Genomic DNA, 27,230 nt, shown 5'->3' with positions numbered 1-27,230 from the left:
CTGGTGGACCCATTGTTAATCACAGGAACAACACAATGCAAGGACAGGGAGGAAAGAAAGAGGCAGAGGAAACAGTATGGATAAAATTCATACAGCGTCTTTGTCTCTAAACCCTGTGGCCGGTGATTGCACCCCTCCGTGGGCTTCAGGGACCTAGGGATGGCCAGGCCCTTAAAGGGCTGGCTTTAGAGCATCTTTGGAGTAATTGTTTACTGAAATCCATAATTGACATGACTCTTCTGTGTGATCATGACCCACACTCTTTAGTCGGAAAAACTTCCCAATAAATAAATCCTTATTCATCTGTTGCCAAGAAAATTGAAAAGCTTTTGATCTAAGTTCCATCAACCTGCTGTCCTTGTTTGCTGCTCTCAATTTCTTCGTTTTGTACCTGCCGTGATTCAGGTACATGGTAACCTGAGATTCTTAGGGTTGGGCAGAGAAGCAGCTTGCTGTAAGAGAGGTGTAAAAAACGAAAATCAGGGAAGGAAAAAAAAACGTGAAACAAACCTTTCCTCCTTGGGCACAAGTCAAATCTCCAATTACTCTTTGACGGGTGGGGACAGCGAAGGAATTTGGGTAAATTTCCAGGTCACTGGGTTTCAGGTCCTGGTTTGACAGCAAATTTATACAATTACAGCAAACTTGTTTCCTTTTCCTCCCGGATTCCTTTGGAGTTTTCTTGTGTGACATATTTGCAGGATTTCAACGCGGACAGCCTCGCTCAGCCTCACAAGCAAGGAGGGAAGACAGAGGCCAGACACCCACCAGCCCAGTACGCGGTAGAGACAGAGACAGAGAGAGGTGGGGGAGAGGGAGAGCGAGAGCGAGAGATCTTGAATTGTAGGCTCCGTGAACGTGCTCCCGCCACCTTCGATTCCCCATTTCTTTTTCTCATCTGGTGACACTTAGCTTTTTTCTCCCAACATTCCCTCTCTTCCTTCCAAGTTTCTCAAGCCAGTCAAACTAAAACAACAGAAGGAAAACCTCCCGGAACCAAATCCCCAGACTTTATCCGAGCTCCCGCCTGGCTTGGCACACCCTCCCGGGGCCGCGGAGGTCGCAGAGCTCCGAGCCCGCAGCCAGCGCGGCGGGGCGGGGCGGGGCCTGGGCGGGTCCTGGGCGGGGCTTCCGCAGCCGCGCCCCGCCCCCGCCCCGCCCCGCCGCTTAATTCGGAGGCGCGGGGCCGCGGGGTGTGCAAGAGCCGCCCTGCTCTGGACCGGTCGCTGCAGCCGCCGCCGCCGTCGCTGCCGCCGCCGCCTGCGCCGCCTCGGGGCCACTCAGAGCAGCCGGGCCGCTGCGCGCCGCCACGGCCGCCCGGAGCGAGCGCCGGGGAGGGAGCCGCGCGCCTTTGTGAGCGCGCCGAGGTAGGTTCGCCTCCCGCACTTACTTTGCACACAAAGACTGGGAGCTCGGGGGAGGCGGGTGCCCTCCGGGGAGACTGCGCGGCCGCCTGCCCGGCCCCGACCCCCGGCCCGAGGGACCCCAGGGCGGAAGCGGCCTCCGGCTTTCCCTCCCCGCGGCCGGCGGTCTGAGTGGCGCGCGCGGTGGGGCGGGGGTCCGTGCGTGCGCGAGAGGACGACGCGCAGGGCGGTGGGCGTGCAGGGAGCCCCGGCCACCCCGCGCCGTGCTCGGTGAGGGCCTGGGGTGCAGGGCTGGGGCGTGGCGGGGCCCGCCGCCTTGGACCCCCGACCCGAGGGGCGCTGGGGGAGGCGAGGGCCGCCGCGAGGAAGGGGAAGCCCAGGCGGCCGCTCGGCTCGGCTTATTGTTGCTTCCTCGGCCCTGAAAATGGAGAGACCCTGCCTGGAGCGGGGTGCGCTGCCCACCGGGTGCGCCGCGCGCCGCCAGATGCCGAGCCCTCGGCGCCCGGTTCGCCCCTCGCTGCGCGGGCGCGCCCGGGGTGGCCCGAGCGGGCTCCGGGGCCCGAGCGAGCCTGTGCCTGGGCAGACAAAGGCGGGGCCGAAGGGAGTGGGGGTTGCCCCGCGGGTTTAAAGGTGGCCGTCGCCCTGTTTCCAAACAGTCTGCAAGTAACTTTTCCATTTTTGACTCCTTGCCGTCCCTACTCTTCCAGAAAACCCAGTATGTATCTTGGGCGGCGTCTGCACCCACGAAGTCCTAAAAATTGGGTTCCCATAATATCTCGCTGAGCATCTTCGGGTGCCTCGGGGATGGCATGGATATGTGCCGCCAAGTTTTGACATGCTGTGAACACGGGGAGGGTAAGAGCCACTTCTGAAATGTGAAGAGGAATCCTGTTGAGGGGGTAAATTGCAGATCTTCCTCTCCTCGACAAGATACCATTCTCTTCCTTCCTCAGAAAGACTTAAGTCACTGACAGCAGAGCAAAGTTATGTGATTTGAGTGAGTGTGATTTTAAAGGGAAATACAGAAAAACGGGATGAGGCTTGTTAGACTTTACATTCTTTAACCTGAGGATATTCCTTTTCACCTCTGACCATGTTGCCCCGGTCGTGACTTTGGAGATCTTAGTTATCCAAGTTGCTGTTGAGATAGTATATGGGATGGCTGTCTGGAGATTTCTTAGTGTTAGTAGTTTCAAGTTGAAAACGTTTAAGTATAGAATTATATACGTTTGTTATAAAATTGAAAAAAATACAGAAAAGAAGGTCCCTTATGCTTACCGCTCAAATACACCCTGAGGATGAAGGCATTTTAGCTTGATTTATGGCTTGGCAGCCATGGTGTATGTGTGTGTGTGTGTGTGTGTGTGTGAGAGAGAGAGAGAGAGCGTGCGTGCGTGTATAAATGATGAGTTACTGATTCTTAATCTTCACCGGTCACATGAGATTGCAATATATTCCATAGGCTGCAGTAGTGGTCAGCCACTTTCACACAGGATTAATACCAAAAAGTTGTCTGAAATATACTTTCTTGTAGCCTTACAAGTGACCACCTATACAGAAGGAGGAGGGAGGAAATGGGAAAAACAAGGTACTTTCCACTTAATTTGGAAGAATGAACTGACAGAAAAGTTTTAGGGACTATGTTCTTTGGATTTCAGGACTAGTTTTGGATTGACTGGGGTTTTTTTTGAAAAAGTAAAATATTTCAGCTTTTAAAATATTTAAAAAGTAAAATTCTGCAATTTCATAAGAAATATGTGATGGAAAGACACTTCTTTTGTAGAACAAGGAATGATAGAGGTTTTATAGCCAGATACAGGTTTACTTCTGAAAGACTTTGCACTGAGAAAGTAAGAAACAAGGATTTCCCTGTGAATAGTAAGTGGTTTTTGAGTGTGTGTTCTGTAAAAAGAAGCCAAAAAACAACACATTGTTCATCCACAGATTTGGCACTCACTGCTTTTGTTACTACATACTTTTCTGTTTTCTACTTGTACAGTTTCTGGACATTTCATTTCCCCAGTTGCCCCTAGTGAAATTTCTGGACATCTTCATTACTCCATGCAAAGTAAAAAGAGGTCTTGGAGATGACTGTTGAGAAGTAGATTGATCGTGAGGATGATGCAATCCCTTTCAAAGTGAGAAGAATTTACAGGGAGGAAGTTGTGGCTATGTACTGTCAGGTGCACCCTTTCTTCCTCTTCCTAATTTGGGGCTCCTTAATCTGCACACATGCCGTAGACGGAGCTCTTGCGGCTCAGCAGTGACCTGTAAGTCCGTTTGTGAAGCATATCGGGAGGAGTCTGCTGTAGTGATCAGCGTTCCTTCAGAAATAACAGGGCCTTTCCACATACAGAAGTCAAAAGACACTCAAATAGGACATTTCAGAATTTCTAGGTACTATTTTTCAACCCCCCTGTGGCCTTGGACTGAGCACCCTAAAAGCAACTTAAGCCCAGCAGGACTAGAGGTCAGAGTTGAGTAGCTTTGTCCTCTTTCTATAACGTTTTTTGGGGGTGTGTGGGGGGGGGGACGTAAAATTTGGGAGTGGGCCAGTGTTCGGGACTTGGTATGGCTGTTTTTTTTTTGGTTTTTTTGTTTTTTAATTTTTATTTCTGAGAGAGAGAGAGACAATGTGAGCAGGGGAGGGTCAGAGAGAGAGGGAGAAACAGAATCTGAAACAGACTTCAGGCTCTGAGCAGTCAGCACAGCGCCTGATGCGGGGCTCGAACTCACAAGCTGCGAGATTGTGACCTGAGCTGAAGCCGGACGCTCAACCGACTGAGCCACCCAGGCGCCCCTTGGTATGGCTGTTTGTGACGACCGGCCCCTCGCCCCTGCGGACTGCAGAAACCAAGTGCAAGACAAGTGAAAAGGATTTATGGAAAAGATTTATACTTGTTTTCTGTGGGAGTGGTCTCGGGGTAGAAGACTTTTCTCCCCAAAAAAGGTCCAGGGTAGATGAAGACTGTGGCTTAGTGTTCTTGTTAATGTCCTGTCCACACCTTCTTTCTTCCCAGGTTCTCTGTGCCGAATGTTTTTGAAAATGGGTCGGGAAACTTGGCTCGGTAAGAACTAGGTTTCAGGCGTTTGTGGAAGTCCTCGGATATGTTGGGGAGTGGCCGCCCCTCTTTAAGTCTAGAGAAAGTAGCTGTGGGCACTGGCCTATTTCTCATCTCACTTTGGGCATCTGTGTTGAGAAAGCTTCAGTGCCAGTGAGAAGTCTGTGCGCACAGCCCAGGGCCCTGTGGTTCTCACATGACCCGGTGAGGCTTCATTTTCTTGTATAATTTCCATGTCTTATCTTGGCCTATTTTTGCTTTTCCTCTGTGAAAGCAAATCATTTTTCTCCCCTTTTCCTTCCTAGTGCAGGAAGTGCTGGGCCTTCTCCATCTGAACTTTTCCTTATGCTCACTACTTAGGAAACTCGGCTGAAAAGGAGCTGAGGCTTTTACCCACCTGACATTATTGATTTCACTTCCCATCAGTAAAAGAAAGAATTTGGCAAGCTGGCGTAGGTTGCCATTTAGCCTTGGCCAATTTAGAGGGGCTATTTCTTTCTTTTTTTTTTTTTTTTTTAATGTTTTATTTATTTCTAGGAGAGAGAGAGACAGCGTGAGCAGGGGAGGGTCAGAGAGAGAGGGAGTCACAGACTGAAACAGGCTCCAGGCTCTGAGCTGGCAGTCAGCACAGAGCCCGACGCGGGGCTCGAACCCACGAACCGCGAGATCATGACCTAAGCGAAAGTCGGACGCTTAACCGACTAAGCCACCCAGGCGCCCCGAGAGGGGCTATTTCTAAACTGGTGGGGGAGGCTTTGCTTTTCATTCACTCCTTCATGTAACAGACGCTTACTTAGAGCCTCTTCCGTGCCAGCCCTGGCCTCGCACTGGGTGTGTTGTAGTTGACAACTGATGTGGTCCCTGTCGTCATGGCAGGGCAGGTGAGGACGATATTTAAAGGATTGCACATTACACAAACACTGTTCAGTGACAGTCATGTTAAGGGCTGCTCTTGGTGAATTAAGGAATTCCCCAAAGAATGAGGAAATCGCAGCTAAGGCGGAGGGGCCGGGTTTCTGACTGCAGGGTGAAGGCTGGGGAGGGAGGTGAGTGTGCTTTCCTGGGGGTGAGCAGTTTAAGAGCTGGCTGGTAAGGGCGTGGCTGATCCCGGGAGGAGGGCCGTTTTGCCTGGAGTGTGGCTGAGGGGTCGGGGCACTTTCTGGCCACCGATCCAGGAAACAGGGAATGGATGGTGGTGTTGCCCTGTTCTTGCTGGAGGTAAACCTCAAGAAACCACTTGTGGTGGGGACACGGGGTCCTGACCTGAGGGGTTCCCAGGAGTTGAGGGCTAGTGTCATGCAGGGGAGCAACTGACTCTGCCTGTGGCCGCCAGAAGTTCTGGTCCAGATGAGAAGAGAAGATGGGGTTTGTGGGGAACTTCTGGGAAGACTTACTTAGGAATGTTTTTCAAACTCTGGTGAGCTCTGGGAGGGAACACGGAGGGGAGAGCTTCACAGAAAGGAGGGAATGTTGCTTTCAAACTAGGTGAAGGCCTGGGGTGCCTGAGTGGCTCAGTCGGTTAAGAGCTTGATCTCTCAGGTCATGATCTTACGGTTCATGGGTTCAAACCCTGTCCATGCTGACAGCATGGAGCCTGCTTGGGATATTCTCTCTCTCTCTCTCTCTCTCTCCCCTCCCCCCCACTCATGTACGCATGCACTCTCTCTCAAAATAAATTTTAAAATATCAAAAATAAGATAAAACTAGGTGATAAAAGTAGGTGAATGCTTTAGCTGTTCTACTAAAGATTTCATCTAAGGGGAAGCCGTGGGCGCAGAGCACTTGCAAAGCAGTGGCCATGGCCTGTGCTCTGTGGTGACGTGTCCGTGGGGAGAGGAGGGAAGCATGGTTTGGTGACAGTAATGTCACCATAGCAAATGTTACATAGCATTGGGCTATGTACAAAGTTGTTATGTTACAAAAGTCTTGGGCTTCTGAGGCGTGAAGAAAACCCCCCTATAGAGTCCATGAAACAGCAGGGGCCTCTGGGCTGTCCGCAGTGCTTTTCCTGCTTGTGCTACTGAATCATAAACTCCGTCATTAGACCCAGAGGTCTTACATGGTGGGGGGTGGGGGGTGGGGGGATGCCCAGCCTAGGCAGCTTTCTGGGTTGAGGACGTGTTGTGAAGTCTCCTCTGAAAACAGGATTGAGAAAATGCATGTTAGAGACCGGCTGTCTGCTTCCTGGCTGGCTGCACAGCCAGGTACATGTACTTTGGAGGGTTCGTGATTATCTTTTTTGTTGTCAATGCCAGCTTGTGGTGCATCTGCGGGGTACTGCCCTGCTCAGTCCCAGCCCTGGGCTGGAGGGGGGGACTGGGGCGTGCGGTGCATTTCTTAATGTGGTGTAGGGGAGAGGTTTGGAGCTTTATTAAAAAAATTTGTTTTAATGTTTATTTTATTTTTGGGAGAGAGAGAGAGACAGAGCATGAGCAGGGGAGGGGCAGAGAGAGAGAGAGGGAGATACAGAATCTGAAGCAGGCTGCAGGCTCCGAGCTGTCAGCACAGAGCCAGATACGGAGCTTGAACTCACAAACCATGAAATCATGACCTGAGCTGAAGTCGGACGCTTAACCGACTGAGCCACCCAGGCCACCACCCCCTTTTTTTTTTTTTAATGTTTATTTGTTTTTGAGAGAGATTGAGAGACAGAGTGGGAGCAGAGGAGGGGCAGAGAGAGAGGGAGACACAGAATCCAAAGCAGGCTCCAGGTTCTGAACCTGATGGAGCTTTAAAGCCAGACATGTCTGAGTTAGAATCCGCCCCAGCTCTGTGACCTGCAGCAAGTCGCAGAACCTTGTGAGCTCTAGTATTCTTACCTGTGAGGTGAACCTAGTAAGACGTACCTCCCCAGCGCGGCAGGGACAAATGCAAGGTCATGAAGCCCCAAATGGTTCTCAGGACATGGGCATGAGGCTGTTGTGCCATTGCCCACAGTCTTACAACTCTGATTTTTAGTAACTCCGTGACAGTGGTGCCAGGATGCTGGGCACCCCACCCCACCCCCCGTACCCCGCCACGTCCCCATGACACAGAGCTGGGGTCAAACTTGGATGCCAAGGTCTACTTCCAGACCTGTAGGGAAGAGTGAGGGACTGTCTTCTCCCTTTCCTCCTCACCTGGCTCCTGGCAAAGATAACCTGGCTTTGATATTAGAAATGACATGTTCTATTTTTGGACACAAGGTTTGTCATAATAAAGTGTATTGGAGAGAGGACTGTGACTCTGGTATAAACCTTTCCCGAGTCAGTGTTAACATAAGAAACAGCACACCCCATAAGAGTTAAGGTTGAAAACTTACATTTTATTCAGGTTTTTCCAGGCACCTGATGGATGCTGAGAAGCCTAGAAAACTGTACAGTCAGTCGTGTGATAAACTCCTGCAGTGTAAATCATCAGGAGTTGTTCATGAATGTCTAATGGGGACGAATGAAAATTTCCATGTCCTGGAGGAAGTTAAGAATGTCGTTGTGGATATGTCTTTGTACAAAGACTTTCTTTCTAATATTCTTTTCCCTTATAACTTAATTTCATTTAAAATAGCTAATGCTGTGGTCAGAGTTCTTATTTTTCTTACTGTCTTTTAATGGATGTACAGAGTAGTGTAGTGTGTTGGAGAGAGACTTAGATTTTTAAAATGTTCAAGACCCTAGGGGTGCCTGGGTGGCTCAGTCAGTGAAGCAAGTGTCCGACTCTTGATTTCCGCTCAGGTCGTGATCTCATGGGTTCGTGAGTTCCAGCCCCACGTTGGGCTCCACACTGACAATGTAGAGCCTGCTTGGGATTCTTCCTCCCTCTCTGCGCCCCCCCCCCCCGCCCCCGTCCCCTCTCTTTCTCTCTCTCAAAGTAAATACATTTTTAAAAATTAAAAAAAAAATTTCAGAGTCCTAAGTGCAAGCTCCCCTCTAATTAGTACAATTTCTGAGCAGGCCATTTATTTGTTTTTCTACTTCCTTATCTGTAAAATGGAGGCAGTCACACTTGACTACCTCTTAGAGCTGTCTTGTGGGTGAGGTGAAGCTTGCGTGCTCTGTAGCTGGTGGGTTCTGCAGCTCAGGGAGTTGGGCCCCGCGCTGGGCCTGAAGCCCACTTCAAAACAAAGAAAAACCAAAGAAGATAGAACCGTCAGGGCCCGCTAATGGATTGGAGCTAATATTCACAAGGGAAAGGAATCTTGAATAACATGCACACTTCTAGCCTCAGCAGCTGAACCAAGGGTGGCGTCGTTGATTGACATGGGAAACCCCGGTGGGGGAGGGCAGTGGGGGGGTGACAGAGGGGAGGGGAGGATGATGCAGTGCTCACAGCAGCCTCTGAAAGCAATACTGTTTATGATTCCCATTTCACAGATGTGGAAACCGAGGCTTAGAGAAATGAGAAGTTTGTCCCGAAACGAAGCTGGGTCAGGATTGGGATCCAAGTCTGATCCTGCCAAGCTTGCGTTCTGAACCATTTTTGCTATGCTCTGTAAAATACCTGAATTTGCTATTATCTGGGTGGGGGGTGGGATGGTGGTGGTAGGAAATGCCTGTGCCAACTCTTTGGAAACATACCTCTTTTACTTTATGGTAGTGTAGCTTTATTGAGACATAATTTACATTCACACAATTCACCCAGTGTCAGTGTGCAGTGTTATAGTGTGAAGTTTATGTGCTTGAACAACCATCACCCCAGACCCGTTGTAGATTTTGCATCCCAGGAGCACCTGGGTGGCTCAGTCAGTTGAGCGTCTATTTCAGCTCTAGTTGTGATCTCAAGGTCCGTGAGTTGGAGCCCCGCATCAGGCTCTGTGCTGACAGCTCCAAGTCTGGAGCCTGCTTCAGATTCTGTGTCTCCCTCTCTCTCTGCCCCTCCCTTTCTCTCAGCCCCTCCCCTGCTCACACTATGTGTCTCTCTCACTCTCTCTCAAAAATAAATAAACATTATTTTTTTAAAAAATGGATTCTGCAGTCCATTCCTGTTCCCATCCCTAGTCTTCAGCAGTCACTTATCTTTCTTCCATCTGTAGAATTTTGCTCTTACTAGAAATTTCATCCACACACACAGGGAGTCACACACTACGTGGCCTGTTGCGCCCGCTTTGTTTATTTTCACAGAAGGTGTTTGCAGCTCACCCACTGTTGCACGGCACATCTGCTTCTGAGGAATGTTCTTTTCCTTTGTCAGAAAGAGGTGCTCTGTGCTGAGAATGATTTCCACTGAGACGGGACTCGAGAAGACGAAGGAAATAGTAATAGCTGGCATTTACTGGGCATTTACTATTATGCCGGGCGTGGTGGTATTCATGGTCTTCTGAGTGATTCTGTGAGGCCCGTAGCATTATTCGTGTTTGACAAATGAGACATGAAAGCACAGAGAGGTTAAAAAGATGGCCCAAGGTGACGAGGAGAGCGGGGACCAGACTCGGTGGGGCCTTCTCTCTGCGGACCTGCATCTGTGTTCCCAGGACTGTGCTGTAACACTGTGACTTCCTAGGCTCAGAAGGGATTTGGGATCCCGGCGGGGGTGATGCACTTGCCCGGTGCCCCCACAATTAGAGCTGTAAGCAGGATATCTGTCCTGCATTTTTACTCTGGCGTCACCATATGGAAATTATGGTGTCTAAAAGTGATTTGTTTGTGAAGTCGCTCTCTTTTAGGCATAACGTAAGGATGGAGCCAAATTAAAAACACATCATTATGTCATTAGAGCCTGTGTTTTTGAGTAGTATTTTAAATATCATGTTTGCTGGAAATGCCATTTTTGTACAAACTATCCCCAGGCTACTGCCTTATTAATGGATGTAATTTACTTAGGCAGCATGCATTTTTCAAGATGTGTATATAATTATACATTAATACATTTTCCCTTCTTTGTAACAAAATCTGTATTTAAACAGTATTTTTTGCCTATTCACATATAATTTGTATAGGAGGGTTTCATATTCCCTATTGAAGAATTCTTTGTGTATCCCTAATATTCTGAAAATTTTCAAAATATTTTAAACACCTCCTATATTTTTTCCTTTTTATCTTTTTTTTTTTTAAAGACTGTCACAGAGTTTGATAAGAGCTGGTTATATAATCTTAGCCATCATGAATGATAGCCTCTTTGGAATAAAGACTAACTTTACACTGGGATTCTGCCCTTGGTTTCCTTCTACTGTCCCCATAGCCTCCTCACTTTCTAAAACAGAGTCACGGCGTCGTTAACCTAACTCTGTAAAAGTGTAATACATCTTTCATTCTTTAGGGATTTTTAAATTATGGTCCCAGTTTACTGAGTTCAAAATAGCAAACAAAAAAGCCCCTCTTTATTTTAGAATACATGGCTTTAAGAGTGAAACCATTCACGATATTACATTTTGATCTGAAAAGATTTCCTTCAAATCTAGAAAAGTCTCTGTAGGGTCAGAACCACAGGGGAGTCTGCCGTGTTTTAAAAGAAGATTAAGCGGTGTTTTTGGAACTGGCCAAGTGGGACAGCCAGTGTGCTGGGAAGGGGTCCGTGGAGCCGCAGGGGGAAGCCCTCTGCCTTGAGTGGGAAGCTTTGGGAAAGTGGGGTTTGGGGACAGAGTTAGAGACTCACAGTGTCGCGGTAAAGAAGCCGTATCTTCATCGCCTTCGGCTCAGGCTCACTGTTTGGCTGGACTGCGTGCGTCAGCTCGGAGGCCACCAGCACCCAGAGCTTCGAGGCTGCAAACAGGCCCTGACCTGTTTGTCGTTCCCTTCCAGGCTTGCTTCTGACGGGCCCTGCCAGCCTTGAGGAGAGGGGTGTTACATTGGGAAGACAAATCAAATACAAGTAAAATTTCAGGGAGTAAAAATTGATGGAGCTGTGCATGTGAGGTGTGTGCCCCTTACATTATGTAAGTTATGCCTCCATTAGATTTATTAAAAAATTTTTTTTCAATGTTTTTTATTTATTTCTGAGAGAGAGAGAGAGGCAGCATGAGCAGGGGAGGGTCAGAGAGAGGGAGACACAGAATTGAAAGCAGGCTCCAGGCTCTGAGCTGTCAGCACAGAGCCTGACGTGGGGCTCGAACCCATGAACCATGAGATCATGACCTGAGGCAAAGTCGGATGCTTAACCAATGGAGCCACCTCGGTGCCCCTTTTTATTTATTTATTTTTAAATGTTTTATTTATTTCTAAGAGAGAGAGAGAGAGACAGCGAACAGGGGAGGGTCAGAGAGAGAGGGAGTCACAGACCGAAACAGGCTCCAGGCTCTGAGCTGGCAGTCAGCACAGAGCCCGACGCGGGGCTCGAACCCACGAACTGCGAGATCATGACCTAAGCGAAAGTCGGACGCTTAACCGACTAAGCCACCCAGGCGCCCCTTTATTTATTTATTTTTAAAGTGCATTTATTTTGAGAGAGAGAACAAGTGGGGGAGGGGCAGACAGGGAGGGAGGGGAGAGACCCCCAAGCAGGCTCTGTGCTGTAAGCGTGGGGACTCATGCGGGGCTCGATCTCACGAACCTGTGAGATCATGACCTGAACAGACCCCCCAAGAGTTGGACTGAGCCACCTAGACGCCCTTCCATTGGATGTATTTAAACAAAGAAAGGCAAGAAGCCAAAAGAAACTCGACAGAACTCTCTAGAAAGTCAAGGCAGTAGGTGCAGGACCCCTCAAGACTGCAAAAGGGAAGTTGCCACTTGGCTCTTGGTCCTGTGTTTTCTCCCAGTGCACAGGTAACTTGCTTCAAACGTTGATTTTCCTGCTCACAGCCATGACCTTACGCTTTTTATATGAATGGGTTTCAGATGAAGCTGGGGGCTGTTGGAAACCTGTTGACACAATTCGTTTCTAGGAGAACCTGTAAAATTCTTTGGGTAACCGCAGGCACTGCCTCTTGTTCTACCAACTGTCAGTCTTCTGACTTTTCCTACCTGAGAGTTTCCCCTTCCTGTGAAGGCCCCGGGTGGGGCCCAGCCATCCGTATCTTCGTTCCTGCAGATGGACCCCGCCCTTTCATCGTGTGGAGGCAGTTTCGGAGGAACCCAGGGATCTGTAGAACTCCCGTCTCCCTAATGTAGATGTCACACCTGTTAGTTAAAAATGTCTTCACAGTAGATTTCTTCAAACTGGGATCAGAACAGAGCCCACATCTGATTGTTATACCTCCTGGAGCTTTTTAACTCTGGAGAGCTCTTCTTCCCCACCCTTTTCTCCCTGAGCTGTTGATTTGTTGAAGAATCAGGTCAGTTGTCCTGGAGAGTGGCCCACATTCTGGACTTGGCAGATAGCTTAAACCTGTCCCACTAGTCTCTGTATGTCTGTAAACTAGGAGGTAACCCGCGAGCTGAATTAGATTCATGTCCACTTACTTGGGTAAGATCACTTTGTTGGTGGTGTTGTGTATTTCACGTTGCACCATCTCAGGAAAATGTCTGGGTGTCTCCCTTTCAATGATACCGAGGCGGGTCACTGCGTTCTCGGGGTGGCCACTCGATCCTTCTGTTGTGAATTTCCACTTTGTCCTTCCCCCTAATGTCCGTTAGCCTCTTTTGAGGGCTGTTCCCCAAATCAAGTATCTCATGAGAGTTGTGCTGATTCTTCTTTCTTCATGAACATGGTTAGTGAGAGAGAGATGGGATTTAAACTGGCCAGGGATCCGGGGAAGCTGTGGTGTGGGTGCAGCTTAGGCACGTCTGGAGGATTAATGGAGATGCAGAGGTTGGTCTGGCTTCACCCAGGTGTCATGTGTGAATACTTCTTATCATTAGAGTGAATTGCCTTTTGCACAATATTTTTTGAATGCTATTGTGTCAGTCGGGTTAATTTTATTGTCAGTTTTGCTTAGCAGCAGCATGAAATTCTGTCCTTCTGTTGCTTATGTAACTTGGGTGCCTGGCCATCACCTAAATTAGGAGATTATAAGGTGGGTTTGTGAGATGGAATTCCATATGATGGTACACACCAGGGCAGATTATCCTCAGTAGTCACTTTAAATCTCCTAACATGTAAGGACATTTAAAACCCGTCTTTCCTTAGCCTAAGTGTCCATCAACAGATGAATGGATCAAGAAGATGTGGTTTATCTATACCATGGAATACTACATGGCAATGAGAAACAATGAAATCTGGCCATGTGTAGCAACATGGATGGACCTTGAGGGTGTTATGCTGAGCGAAATAAGTCAGGCAGAGAAGGACAGATACCATATGTTTGCACGTATAGGAGGATTAGGAGGAACTTGACGGAGGAACAAGCGGGAGAAGAAGGGGGGAAATGGTGGGGGAAAGGGAGAGAGGCAAACCATGAGAGACTCTTGAATGCTGACAAAAACTGAGGACTGATGGATGTGGGGGGGAGGGGAGGATGGGCATGGAGGAGGGCACTTTGGGGATGAGCACTGAGTGTTATGTAGAAACTAATTTGACAATAAACTATTTGTAAAAAAAAAAAAAAAAACAAAAAACCCGTCTTTCCTTAGAAGAGGTAAGTCATTGATGACTTTAAAACAGTGGGAGGAGAATGATAAATCTGAATTAGTTTAGTTTCTGTTCCACCCTGATTTAAGAGAAATAGACCTTTAGTGGCAGCTTTTTGATGTCCATTGGTAAGCTCAGAAAGGATAGATTCTTGGAGTGTTTCCAGCGGAAGTAATTGAGAGCTCCTTTGAAAGGAGGGTAGTTAGGGCAAATGAATGCAATTTACATATGCTTCATCGCTGCCAGGACCTACCAGGACACCCTACACCAGCATTCTGATATGGGGACAGCCGCAGCATTTGAAAGTTACCAGAATGGAAATGTGTGGATTCCTCCTATGACAGGCAGGCTGCCTTTTTGCCACTGTGGTGTTCCTGGAAACCCCTTGTGAGAGGGATCGTCACAAAGCAGCTTCTAGGATTCCCGCAAGGCCCAGTCTCACTTTGGGCAGTTGTGTTTGTGACCACACACTTTGGCATCAGTCATGGCTGTGACCGATACATCCTAGAAGCAAGGTGTGGGTACCAGGAGCCTAAAGGAGTTTGAAGTTGTTAACTACATCACGTCGTCAGAGAGGGTTTGAGCTTGGAGAAGCCATAGAGATCAAGAGATCATCTAACCCTGATTCCTCCTGTGTTCGTGAATCATCTGCTGCGTGCCTCAGACCACACAGCTAATTACCGGTGGAGATGGAACTGAGCTCAGTCCGGAATGACAGTCACTAATACTGAGTATTTCTTCCGCATGCGCTAAATGCTTTATGTGTGTCACTTCTTTCACCCTCATCCCATGACTGTATTTTACTGAAGAGGACACCGGAGCTAGACCTTCAGTAACTAATCCAAGATCACACAGAACTGCTGTATACTTGCTACAGAGAATGTGTACCCACCTCCCCTGAGGCCCAGCCTTTCTCTTTGCCCCTTCTTTCTTTTGCTCCTTCCTTCCTTTTTATTATATTTTTAAACTATTATTCTTTATTAAAGGGATGCCTTATTATTCCTTATGGCCCGTAAACATTACCATTCTCGTGCCTCCCACATACTCTAAAAATTTACATTTAAAAATCTATAAGCTCTAATTTATTGCAAATATGGTCAATGGAAAGTGAAGCATTCAATGTAATACGTATTTAAATAATTAATATGCTTATTTAACAAGTAGTTCTGCTTGACTTCTTAGCATGGTGAGCTCTTGGGTGATAGGTGGTTTAGGACTCTTAAGAGATGTCTAGGTAGGTTTGAACGGGTGGCTTTTTTCTTTTGATAAATGCCCTGTGCCAACGCAGAGCCTTAAAGACATCATTCCTTTGATCATTACTTAAATTGCCCCTCATCCTTTAACTACTTGAAAACATCTCCGATGCACTGGGATGCACTGGCTGGCGGTGGGGTCTGGGAAGCAGCAGTTTCCGGGTTGAGGGCCTTACCCTCTCCTGCTCCTCCTCTTCCGTGTTGCTTTTCTGAACATTAGTCTCTTGCTTCTAACGTCTGGAAGAGTAACCTTTTTCTCTGTCCACACTGTCCCCGCAGAGCCTGGTGTGGGTGCCACAGGGGTGTTCATTAGACCAGTCTGTGTGTGTTAACGGAGTCCGCAGGGAAGGGGAACGTGGAGACCCCGCTGGGGTCCTGGGAGATGTCCCCTTGGACGTCTCTTGTACTCTGCTCTGTTGGTGACTTTAAACAATTTGCAGTAAAACAGAAACACAGTTGGCTTTGCAGCTGTCCATATATATGCCCAGAATAGGGATTTTTTGTTTTGTTTTGTTTTGTTTGATTTAACTGCTTCTAAATTGCATTCTTCATGAGCTTCCTGTTTGATTTGTACAGCTGAAATCTGTAATGATTGGATCTACCAAGACTTTTTTTTTTTTCTTCTTATTCATTTGTGCCTGAAACAAAACAGCTTACAAATAGTCTGGAACATGTTGCATACATGTGCTTCTCAGTGAGCCCCAGCGCATAGCTGACTAACTTCACATGCTGCCTATTTATAGCCTCTTCAGAATAATCATAAAACGTTAGACATTCCCTCTACGAACCTCTCGTAGATGAACATAACTCTTTAAATGGAGTTAAATGAGTTTTCACTCATAGATGATTTCCTTGATAATCCTCTTTAAGTACACACCCGCCATTTTCTCGGAAGTTGTCACTCTAGCCACCAGCCCGTGCTAAAGCGCTTCCAGTAGTCACAGGGTTGACTAGGGGGTGAGGCCTTACAGAACATGGAGCTCTCACAGGGCAGCTGAGGCTCACGCGTGCTGAATAGACCAGCCTCTCCCAGCTCCTTAGTGCCTGTGAAGAACTAGGACTCTCTTCCCTGTATCCCCAACTCAGCATGGCTTCCTTTGCTCTCCCTCGCTTTGCCTCACCCTACCTACTGCCTACGCTGGCAGTTGCCACCACAGAAGAATGTAAACCGAAATCAAAATTTCCTTGTCACTGGGATGAGGGTGACGATTTTATTGCGGAAAAAGAATAATGTTAGAGAAGAAAACAACTCACACAATTCTGTCATCCTAAAAACCTGTCTTTTGGGGCATCTGGGTGGCTCAGTTGGTTAAGCGTCCACCTTTGGCTCAGGTCATGATCTCACAGTTCATGGGTTCGAGCCCTGCATCGGGCTCTGCACTGACAGCGTGAAACCTGGACCTGTGTCTCCGCCTCTCTCTACCCCTCCCCCATTCATGCTCTGTCTCTCTCAAGATAAATAAACATTAAAAAAAAACAAACGTGTCTTTTTTATTGATGTGTGTGTTCTTAGTGCTTGTTCTTACTAATATAAAGTCTTAGAAACCTTAAAATAGTTATTTGTAACACCAAAAAAACCCTAGGGGTTCATTTGAATGTATGACAACTATTGTGAACTCTTGTCAGTTCACATTTTGACTTTCAGCACAAGCAACTTCCTATAGTGAGTAAATTCATGATTTCTTTCTAAATAAATAAATATATAAGAATATATTTTTGTAAGTAAACAATGAGGATGTAGTTCTCTAGGAACAAGTACATGAGTTCTTCCCATGATTGTGGAATGATGGTGTTCACATTACCTTCCCTGCAAGATGTTGTGAAGTGTGGGTTATCATTGGGGTACTGGGGTGGCTCAGTCACTTAAACATCTGACTTTGGCTCAGGTCATGATCTCACAGCTCATGAGTTTGAGCCCTGTGTTGGGCTTTGTGCTGACAGCTCAGAGCCTGGAGCCTGCTTTGGATTCTGTGTCTCCCTGTCTCTCTGCCCCTCCCCTGTTCATGCTCTGTCTCTCTCTGTCTCTCTCAAAAATAAGTATACCTTACAAAAAATTTTAAACAGTGTTGGTTTTTATTCAAACACTGGCGTACTGAAAGAATGTGAGCCTTATTTTAGGTAGACCTGGTGTCATGTAGTAAGTTTTTTGATCTCTTTGAACTCAAGTTTTCTCATCTCTGTGATGTGACTGTTAGGCCAGGAATGCAGGTAAAGCCCCTGGTACCATGCCTGTGTGTAGGTATTAACAAATGGTAGTGTTCTTCCTTCGCGTGCTTCCCCCAAGATGGTGTCTGGATATGACCTTGTAGGTGATTGTTTTCACTCATGCAGTGGAAGAAAATACTCAGTTTCATCGGACTCAATTAGAATTTGCCCAAGGTTTGGGGTGAGTGCCCATTTCACCTGTACCATCATCCTGGGCTTTCTACACCCAAAGTGCTGAGCCAGTTTTATAAGTCCTGGTGGAACAGAGAGATGGGTTAGGCAGCTGGGGGAGAAGTGTAAAAGCTGGACTCCGGGGCCTAACTGGAGAGTGGAAGAGAGGACACTGGACCTAAAGGAATGGATGTGGCTGACTTAGGTCAGGGACTACAGCAGATACCATAGATGGGTTGTATAAACAGCGGACATGTATTTCTCACAGTTCCAGAGATGGGAAGTCCAAGATCAAGGTGCTGACAGATTTGGTCTCTGGCGAGGGCCCTCTTCCTGGTTTGCACGTATGCAGTACGGATGGCCATCTCGTGTCCTCACATGAGATGAGAGGTCATCTCTTGTGTGTCTCTAATAAAAGCACTAATCCCATTCATAAAGGCTCCACTCTCGTGACCTAAACACCTCCCAAAGGCCCCACCTCCACATACCATCACACTGGGCTTTAGGGCTTCAACATACGAATTTTGGGGAGGTGTAAACATTCAGCCCATTGCAAAGGTGAGCAGAGGTTTAGAATCTGTGGACAGGCAAGGTTCTTAGAAACAAAGACGTGTTCTGTAGAGAAGGTAGGATTTCAGTGGTCCAGCCTGTGAAGTGGAAGTAAGGAGGATGTGATGAGTGGGTTGGGAGTGTCAGCTGGCAGAGGAGAACATCAGGCCAGTAGGTCACCGGTAACCAGGAGTTGGCAGTGGTGCCGAGTCAAGGTTCTTGCCTGGTTTGTTTGTGGGTCATGGGCTCCTGTAAACACAGGACCTGACTGCTGGGTGAGGGGTCCAGGGTCAGTGACTAATGGCAAGAGAGCACCCCACCAGGTTCGCACACAGGGATGATGTACCTTCTGTTTTGTCTGGGAGAAGTGTGGTTTGTATAATTATTAGTAAAGCCTTCATCCACACACCAAAGTGACCTGGTATCCTTGACAAATAATTTAGCTTTGTAGGTATAATGTAGCTTTGTAGGTATGTACGTGTCCGCGGCTGCAGGTAAGTGTTTGTTGTATGTTTGAGTGAAGATCCTGATCAAAGGTTTGACTGGCATGAGGTTCTCTGGGCAGCCCAAGGCTTCCTGCCTCGTTGGAGGAGCTTGGCTACCATCTCTTTGTCTGCTTCTTGTTTGGATTCCTAAGAACACCCCGCGTTATGTTCTCCAGCATTCTTTTCTCTCTGGGTTTATGTTTTCAGTGACTGTTGTGGCAGCGATCCACGAGCGCTGTTCCCTGGAATCCAGTCCCACCCAGTGGCACCAGCATTGCGCCTCTCTGCCTGGACCTCCTTGGGGGGCTGTGCTTTCCCTGGGGCTCCAGCAGTGCCTCAGCTCCACCTGATGCGTGGGACTAGCGAGAGGCAGAAAGGAGGAAGAGAGGAGAGGACGCTGGGCCCCTGACTACTCAGCCTGATTAGAAGGGCTTGAGGAAGCCTTGGCTGCCTGGCAGTGGGGTGTGCAGTGGCAGGGGTGGGTGGTGTGCACAGGGCTCAGTGCCACGTTGGTTCTGTCAACAATGGACCTGTGTGTGTCTCTCGTTCCCCTCGGCCTGGGTTCTCTGTCCCTGCTGCTAAGAACTCTATTCCCCAGAAGAGTTGATGCTCCCTCTTGAAGTCCCATAAGCACCCTTTGACGTGGGTGCCGGCATCACACAGCACATTGCCATGTCCTGAGAGCGCTTCGTTTGTGATGGAAGAGTGGAAGCTTCCACGCACTTGGGCGCCCCAGGATGGGCAAGCAGAGGCCCTCTGCACGTCGTCCCGGCCGGGAAATGCTTTTCCTCCTCTGGATTTCTGGGTGGTCACCCGTTCACGGATTGCGTCTTTCCATCCCTGATGGGGAGCTCTGAGTGTGGGGCCCCTCTCGTCCTAATCTTGGCCCCCAGAGTGCTGCTGCTTGTATTCTGCTGCTGCTGCGAGTCAGACCCTGTAGGACCGACAGGGTTGGGACGTGTCGGTGGGGCTGGGCTCGCTTCAGTCACACCGTTCGTACTATGAAGCACGTGAGGAGCACTCAGCCCGTTTCAGACTCAGCGTGCGTCAGCATTGAGATCTGCATGAGTGCCAGGAGTTGCTTTATCCTTCTTTTTTTTTTTTAATATTTATTTATATTGAGGGAGAGAGCGAGTGAGCAGGGGAGAGGCAGAGAGATAGGGAGAACAGAAACTGTCTAGCAGGCTTGAAACCCTCTCTCCGAAGAAGTAGCCTAGAAACATGCCTTCCCCGGCCCACCACCCCCACCTCCTACAACCGACCTTTTTAGGAGTAAGCATTGTCTTGTATGTTGTGCTGTGTCCCTGGGCCCTGGTGGCATGTTGCGGACTGTCCGAGCCACGTTGGAACACAGACAGATGATCCTCCCGGTGAATAGACAGTGTATGCTTGTGTGTTTGCCTGCCCTTTGCTTCTGTTGCTTTGCTTCATGAACGATCCCCTTACTTGGTGGCGGCTGGTGTTGACAACTCAGGCAGCAGGCTGGTGGGGCCGAGCCTCTTCTGCTTCCTCTAGCTCCACTCACCTTGTCTTTGTGACTTGGGGTGGGGTGGCATGTCAGGCCACAACTTCCGTGACCCCTTGTAAAACAAATAAATGGGGAGCTCACACACCCAGCTTGCGATCTCCCCCGGATGAAAGAACACTGAAATGTAAAAGGAGGGCAGCCGGTGGGTGGGTGGCTGTCTGCCCAGAAAGGTGAGTTTACATCCTGTTTTTGGAGTCCTGCGGTCCGTACTGTGGTTCTCTGTGTGTCATGTCACTTGTCGTTAATGAACGGTAGGTTCCTCTTTTTATATGTTTCGCTCTGGGTTACATACATCTCCCAAAAGAGCCCTGACTCTGGATCTTAAATAAGACACGGATTGTCTTTTTAGCTAAATGGAGAAGGATATGTCTGCCCCTCTCCCCCTGGGTAACTTTTGTCAAATGAGTAATTTTTCGCCGTCCAGTTCCTTTAAAGAGAGGCAGTGTGATTTGGCATCCTCTGGGATCAGAGCGCTTGGGTCCGCCTTCCGGGTCTTCGGTCTACAGCTCTATCAGTAAAGTGGGGATAATAGTGTACGCTCGATCCAGTTGTACAGAAATAACAACGAGTGCCTGGGCAGTGGTCCTGCCTACAGTAAGCACTCAGGCGATGGTTAAACAACGTGGGTATGTTATTAATGACACACACCTCACCATTCTGGTTCTGTTATCTTTAGAAGAACTGTTATCTGTTCCCTCGAGGGATGGCCACTGTCTATTTGCTAATGAGGAGCAGGGTCAATTGTTTGAGAAGGAGGCATGCACTTCTGGGGACGCCAGGGAAGTGTATTTGAGATGGGCGGTGTCCCAGGAAACCCCTCTCTCCGGTAACCTGTGGCAAGTGGGATGATGATGATGTACTGTGACTGAAGGTAGGGTTTTATTCTGAGGCACCGTGACCTGCCATTTCAGTTGCTGTCACGAGCAGTGTGTGGTCAGTATGCCAGATCTGAGACTGTCCACCTGAGCGAGCAGCCCACACGAGCTCCAGCATTAATCCTGAGCACCCTGCTGTGTGTCTTCTCGCAGGGACTGGGCATTGGTTTCACAGCTGTTACGGGTGTAGACACCCGCCAGTGAAGCCAAAGTGTGATGGTCCCCGGAACCTGCCAGTGGCTTTATAACACTGGGGCAGCGAGGTCACTTTAAGCAGTTGATTTCCACCACGTTGGGTGGCGTACAGCTCTGATTCCTGAGTCAACCATTTCTGCAAGTGTTGGAGTGCATCACACGCTGGGCTGGCCCCTGCCACCTCCCTGACCTAGTTTCCAACCACTTCCCTCCTCTCCTCGCTCCAGCCACATCGGCCTCTTTTCTGTTTTTCCTAAACAAGCCCAGCACACACTTGCCCAGGATCTGTGGGCATCTGCAGATCCGCTCTCTGGAAAGCTCATCCCAGATACTGAGAGGCCGTCACCCCTTACAAAACCAGCCCCCTGACCTGCCTCCTCTTACCTACGCTGCTGTGTTTGTCCTCCTACCACTTGACCAGACCCTGCAGACACCTTATAAGCGCCTTTGCTTCCTGCCTGTCTTTCCCCTCCCCCTGCACCCCCAGGCGAACATAAAGTGCACGAAGCTGGTGTTTCCAGCAACAAGGATTCTGCTTTGTTCTTGGTTTGCTGTAACCCCAGGTGTCTTTCCACTGGATGCGGTGCCTAAGCCTGCCCTACTGCCCAGGCACCACAGGGTCAGAAGAGTTCCTTGGGTTTTAATCCCCGAGTATAGCTAAATCTTGTCTTCTCAGTAAGGAAGGAGATATTTGGGCAGAAAACTCTGCAGAATGCACTGTTAAGTTCCATCTTGGTATGAGGTCAAAGCCTGGGGATGCCAAGTATGAGGATCACAGTAGCATTTCCTTTTGGTAAATTAAAACGAAAGACAGGCCAGTGAATTAAAGGCCAAGCATAATCCTATGGCTTTGCCCTTTAACAGTTTGGTTTTTTTTTTTTAAAATAATTTATAATCATGTTTTTATTTTTCTCTTGTGTATTTTTCTTTACTCACTACTAACTTTACAATGTCACATTTTTAATTATTTTTTTAAATTTTATTTTATTTTTAATCATATTTTTTATTTTATTTTATTTATTTATTTTTTAATGTTTTTTTAATTTGTTTCTAGGAGAGAGAGAGAGAGAGACAGCGTGAGCAGGGGAGGGTCAGAGAGAGAGGGAGTCACAGACTGAAACAGGCTCCAGGCTCCGAGCTGGCAGTCAGCACAGAGCCCGACGCGGGGCTCGAACCCACGAACCGCGAGATCATGACCTAAGCGAAAGTCGGACGCTTAACCGACTAAGCCACCCAGGCGCCCCTTAATCATATTTTAATTTTTTTTCTTTTACAAATAGTTTATTGTCAAATTGGTTTCCACATAACACCCAGTGCTCATCCCCACAAGTGCCTCCTCCATGCCCATCCCCCCCTCCCCCCCACATCCATCAGTCCAGTTTGTTTCTCAGCATTCAAGAGTCTCTCATGGTTGGGTTTTTTTTTTTTTTTTTTTAATCGAAAATAGCCGTGTGTTCTGTGGGCTTTTATTTGTGGGTAGATGAGCGAGGGATACTGTTCACGCTGTCGTTCATTGCTCACACTCCTGTTGCTTCTGTAGTGTGGCCTTGACTTTGAAATTTTATCCCTGTCTCATCCCAGGTATTGAGTAGTCAAACCTGGTTTTGAGATTCTGTTGCCCTGTGTGTTTTATGTGGGGGATGCTACTGACGGAAAGTTCTGTGTTTGCTTAGAGTTTCCATTTCTTCAGCTGATAAGCCCAGGGAGGCAGTTTTAGGGTAGTTTGCCAGCTGGGTAGGGAGCTAGGAACTTGCAAGTCATGAGTAGTTTGAGATGAATCTTTCACGGGTTCTATCTGGCTTATTCCACTTGTAAGATTTTGGTTACTTTGCATGAGCAGGCTTTAAAAGGAGTCTGCACTGTAATAGGGAAAACCGATAACTGGCTTCTGAATATTAAAATACAGTGTCTTAAGCATTGCTGTTTCCAAAGGATTGGAGTCCATTTATTCTGTAACTCTGTGCCTTCCTGTGTTCAAAGACTTCACGCCGGTTACTGTGGATGTTTAGAAGTGATGCTTAAATAGCAGAACCTACTTTGAGAAGCTTACATACTAGTAAATGAGTTTTCAAAATTGGTGTGTCAAATTGGTAACGGTTTCATAAACCATTCAGGAAGTATCTTTTCTCTTAGAAAATCAGTTTCTTTACTGACTTGAGCTTAATGCGTAACCTAATGAGTGGGTCCTTTCCTGGTGTCTGGTTCCAGGGTTTTTCCGAGATGTCTGTAGAAATTAATAGAATGTGAATGTGGGGTTTGTTGTTTTTTTTTTTTTGTTTTTTGCTTTGTTATAATTTTGGGCACGTCTTAAGATTTGTGAGCCAGGCTCTCCTTTTTAAAGCCCATTGGAACAAAAACATTGTCTATTTTGTGGAGAGCATGGTTGGAAGAGGGATTTAGGATGGTGGTTTGCAAGTGAATTAAATCGCTAAGTTAACATTTGATTGTGTCAGTGTAAGTTATCAACAACTAGTCAGGCATGGTGTGCCTACTTCTCTTCTGCCTCTCCCTCATTTTAATCTCTTCTAAAATTGTCATGTTTGTCTTTGACTCAACAGGAATTCTCTATACTTTGTTCTGGTGACTGAGTGCGGTTTGTTTTCTTGCCTTATCAGTGGCCCTTACTTGCTTCCTGACTATGGACTGACTATAGATCCTAAATAAAGAATCCTATTAGACCAAAAAAGGAACAGTTTGCCAAGATCCTATCTCTTGTCGTGTTTGAGGTGGATTTTTCTTCCCTGAGTAAAGACAGGTCAGATTTATAAGCTGGTAGTAGTATTTCAGAATGTTCGAAAGAAATATGTATCCCTGATAGGGAAGGAACTTGTTTCTTTCTGGGGTTTTCTTCTTTATATTTATTTTATTATGTTTATTTATTTATTTTGAGATATAGAGAGGTAGAGAAAGAGGGAGAGAGAGAATTCCAAGCACAGAGCCCACGTAGGGCTCTCTAGTCTATGAACCTGTGAGATTATGACCTGAGCCAAAATCAGGGTCTGACGCTTAACCACCTGAGCCACACAGACGCCCCTCTTTTGTATATTTCTAACCTTGAGAATATCACTTAGATTTGGCAAGGTGAGGAGAGGTGAATAAAAATGGATTGAGTTTGTGGAAATGTGTTAACTTACGTTTATTAAAGTCCTAATGGAAGACCCAGTGTCTTGGGCACAGATCAGGATGCAGGATATTTACCTTTGGGGAGTTTACATCCGTTAGGGAGGCTAGGCCCATACTTCAGTTTAACAAATAGGTTAAACAGAATAGTTGCTCTTTCGTTGGAAGTGAAGTTGGTAGCATTTTGCTTATTGAACTTGCCTGATTGGAAAAAGGCTTTGTCTTTTCATGCCCTTGGGCCTAAAGACGGAGAGCCCTGTGAAGCCCTGTGTAAACATAGAAATATGCACGGCTTCAGGACTGAGATCATTTGGGAAGAACTGAGGAAAGGAGCCACCATTCTTAGTGGTATTAATGCTAATTAATACCTTTAATAAAACTTAATTTAGCTCCTTGTATCTTTGGCTTGCTGCAGCCATAAAAATATTAATCTCCCAAAAATGCTTATTTGGAGAAAAAAATGTCTTTAATATTGGAGTTAGATGTGAGTAGAAAATTGTGGATTATAAGTACGCATGTTCATTTACATTTGTGGAAAAGATGTGGCGCCTGCTTCTGTAGAGTTCCCTCCGTGGGCTTGTTTTGTCACGTTATAAATATAGCTTTATAGATCTGAGTTTAAAGGGCTTGGCATTTGAGGATACAGGGTCTGAAATTAAGGTAAGAGAACAAGGCCCCTCCTACCATTTTTTGATAGCTGAAATCCTCAGCTCTCAACTTAAAAAGCAAGGGCAGACACTGTGGTATCAGCCAGTGTGTCTTTGAGATAAAAGGAGTTTTTAAAAAGAACCAATTTTTTGATCAAAGCGAGCCTTGGATGATTATACTCTTTTTGAGCTCCTGCTTGAAATCAGTGTTTATTCTTTTTCCTCCTTTTTAATAGCAGTGGCACATATTAACCCCAGAACACTTTGGGAAGATTTTTCTAATTTTCCAATAACATACCCTTTCTCTAGTGATCCGATGTCTATTCTTAACTAAATTTTCACAGTGTTCTCAACTTTTTCATCAACAAACATTTTTTGGCGTGGGGGGGGGGTATTGTGACTCGATTTAGTAATAAACATCCCTGTCCCTGTTTTATAGTTAGAACAAACTAAGGCTCAGTAGTATATGTTGAGAACGGTGTTAGGATTCTAGCTATAAAACAACAACACAACAGCTCAGTCTCTCCTGTCGTCTCCTTGACTCTGACACACCACTGCCTCCCTCCACACGTGTGACACCCGGCGTGTGTGGGGTTTCCCCCATGAGGCGTTTCTCAGCGACCTCAGCTGTGTGTCCTGCAATTTAACTCAGTTCTGATGCTCTCTACCCGGATGTGGTCTCACATGACGGCCCCCTCCCCCCTTCAGACACCAGGTTACCTCCAGCTTCTGTTCTGCTTGTCCCGTCCTTCCCATGACCTCCTTCCCCCTGGGTTTGATTGTGTTAGAAGGGGTCACAGGACTCAGGGAAACCTTGTTTACCAGTGTTTTGAAGGAGGTGATGGAGGATACGGATGAAAACCCGGATGAGGAAATACATGGGGCCAGGTCTCGGAGGGTCCTGAGTGCAGGGGCTCTGTCCCATGGATTTGAGGTGCATCAGCCCCTGGGGTATGGGTGTGTTCACCAGCCCAGAAGCTCTTTGAATCCCAGATGGTGGGGGTTTTTATGGAGGCTTCCTCGTGGAGGCATCATCAGTTGTTAACTTTCTAAGAACTGATGGATGAAAATTCCAAGCTTCTGATCATGGGTTGGTCTTTCTGGTGACCAGCCCCCATCAGGAGCCCACCCAGAGTTGCCTCAGTAGAACAAAAGATGCCTCCAGTGCTCTTACCACTTAGGAATTTACACGGGTTTCAGAGCCCTGCTCAGGACAGGGTCAAAGACCAACGCTTAGAACAAGAGATGCTCCTAGTGCTGGAGTTTTGGAACTCTGTGTCAGGAACTGGGGGCAGAGACTGATATATTGATATATATATATATTTATTATCTCACACTAATGCTACAGAATACTACTGGAAATATTTTTTCTAGCCTGTTCTAATTTGATTAATACCATGTAGTACAGAAGTATACCATGTTGTATAGAATTCATTTTTTAGGGGAGTTTCTCAGTTGTTGACTGCTTTCTAACTCAGTGGTTTTTATTTTTTTATTTTTTATTGTGCTAACATAACATAAAATTTACCATTTTTTAAATGTTTTTTTTTACACACAACTATCTTAACCATTTTTAAGCCTATGAATCAGTGCCATTCAGTCCATTCACATTAAAAAAATTTATGTTTATTTATTTATTTTGAGAAAGACAGGGAGAGTGAGTGAGGGAGGGGTAGAGTTAGAAGGAGAGAGAATCCCAAGCAGGCTCTACACTGTAAGTGCAGAGCCGGATGCAGGGCTTGAACTCACAAACTGTGAGAACATGAAATGAGCTGAAACTAAGAGTCGGACAGTTAATGGACTGAGTCACCCAGGTGCCCAGTACATCTGTCCATCTCCAGAACTTTCTCATCTTCCCAAATGGAAATTCTGTACTCAGTAAACACGAACTCCTTGTGCTCTCCTACCCCCAGCCCTGGCAACCCCCATTCTACTTTCTGTCCCTCTAAATTCGATTACTATAGATACCTCATGTAATTAGAATGATGCGGTATCATCTCATCGTCTGGCTTGTTGCAGTCAACGTGATGTCATCATAGTTCACCCATGTTATAGCAGGTGTCAGAATTTCCTTCCTTCCTTCTTTCTTTATTTACTTATTTTGAGAGAGAGAGAGAGAGAGAGAGAGAGAGTCAGTCCCAAGCTCTGTGCTCCATCTCAGGAACTGGGAGATCATGATCTGAGGCAAAATCAAGAGTTGAACGCTTAACCGACCGAACCAGCCAGGCGCTCCAGAATTTCGTTCCTTTTAAAGGCTGAGTCATATTCCACTGTACGTCTATACACATTTTGTTTACAAATCAAGCCTTTGATGGATCTCTTATTTTTATACTGTGGATCACAATCAGTACTTTTA

The 27,230-nt window shown here is 47.0% G+C and overlaps 1 protein-coding gene across 3 annotated transcripts in view; it reads left to right on the top strand.

The window, feature by feature from the left end:
• The window catches only part of FAM107B (family with sequence similarity 107 member B), a 230,870-nt gene that overhangs the window by 153,644 nt on the left and 49,996 nt on the right, over positions 1 to 27,230 (top strand). The window contains exon 1 of one of the 3 annotated variants that reach the window (XM_039240005.1): positions 1,215 to 1,367. The exons of 1 other annotated variant lie outside the window; for it this stretch is intronic. The gene's annotated coding sequence lies outside the window, so the exon portion shown is untranslated. Of the gene's footprint in view, positions 1 to 1,214; positions 1,368 to 18,164; positions 18,240 to 27,230 lie in introns of those variants that run through there. One more of the 3 variants, XM_039240006.1, reaches the window with a different exon arrangement.

Source organism: Hyaena hyaena, unplaced genomic scaffold (genome assembly GCF_003009895.1).
Source record: "Hyaena hyaena isolate Hyena2069 unplaced genomic scaffold, ASM300989v1 scaffold_165, whole genome shotgun sequence".
Classification (NCBI taxonomy): domain Eukaryota; kingdom Metazoa; phylum Chordata; class Mammalia; order Carnivora; family Hyaenidae; genus Hyaena; species Hyaena hyaena.
Note: the sequence above shows the minus strand (reverse complement) of the source record. Positions and strands in the feature narration are given on the sequence as shown.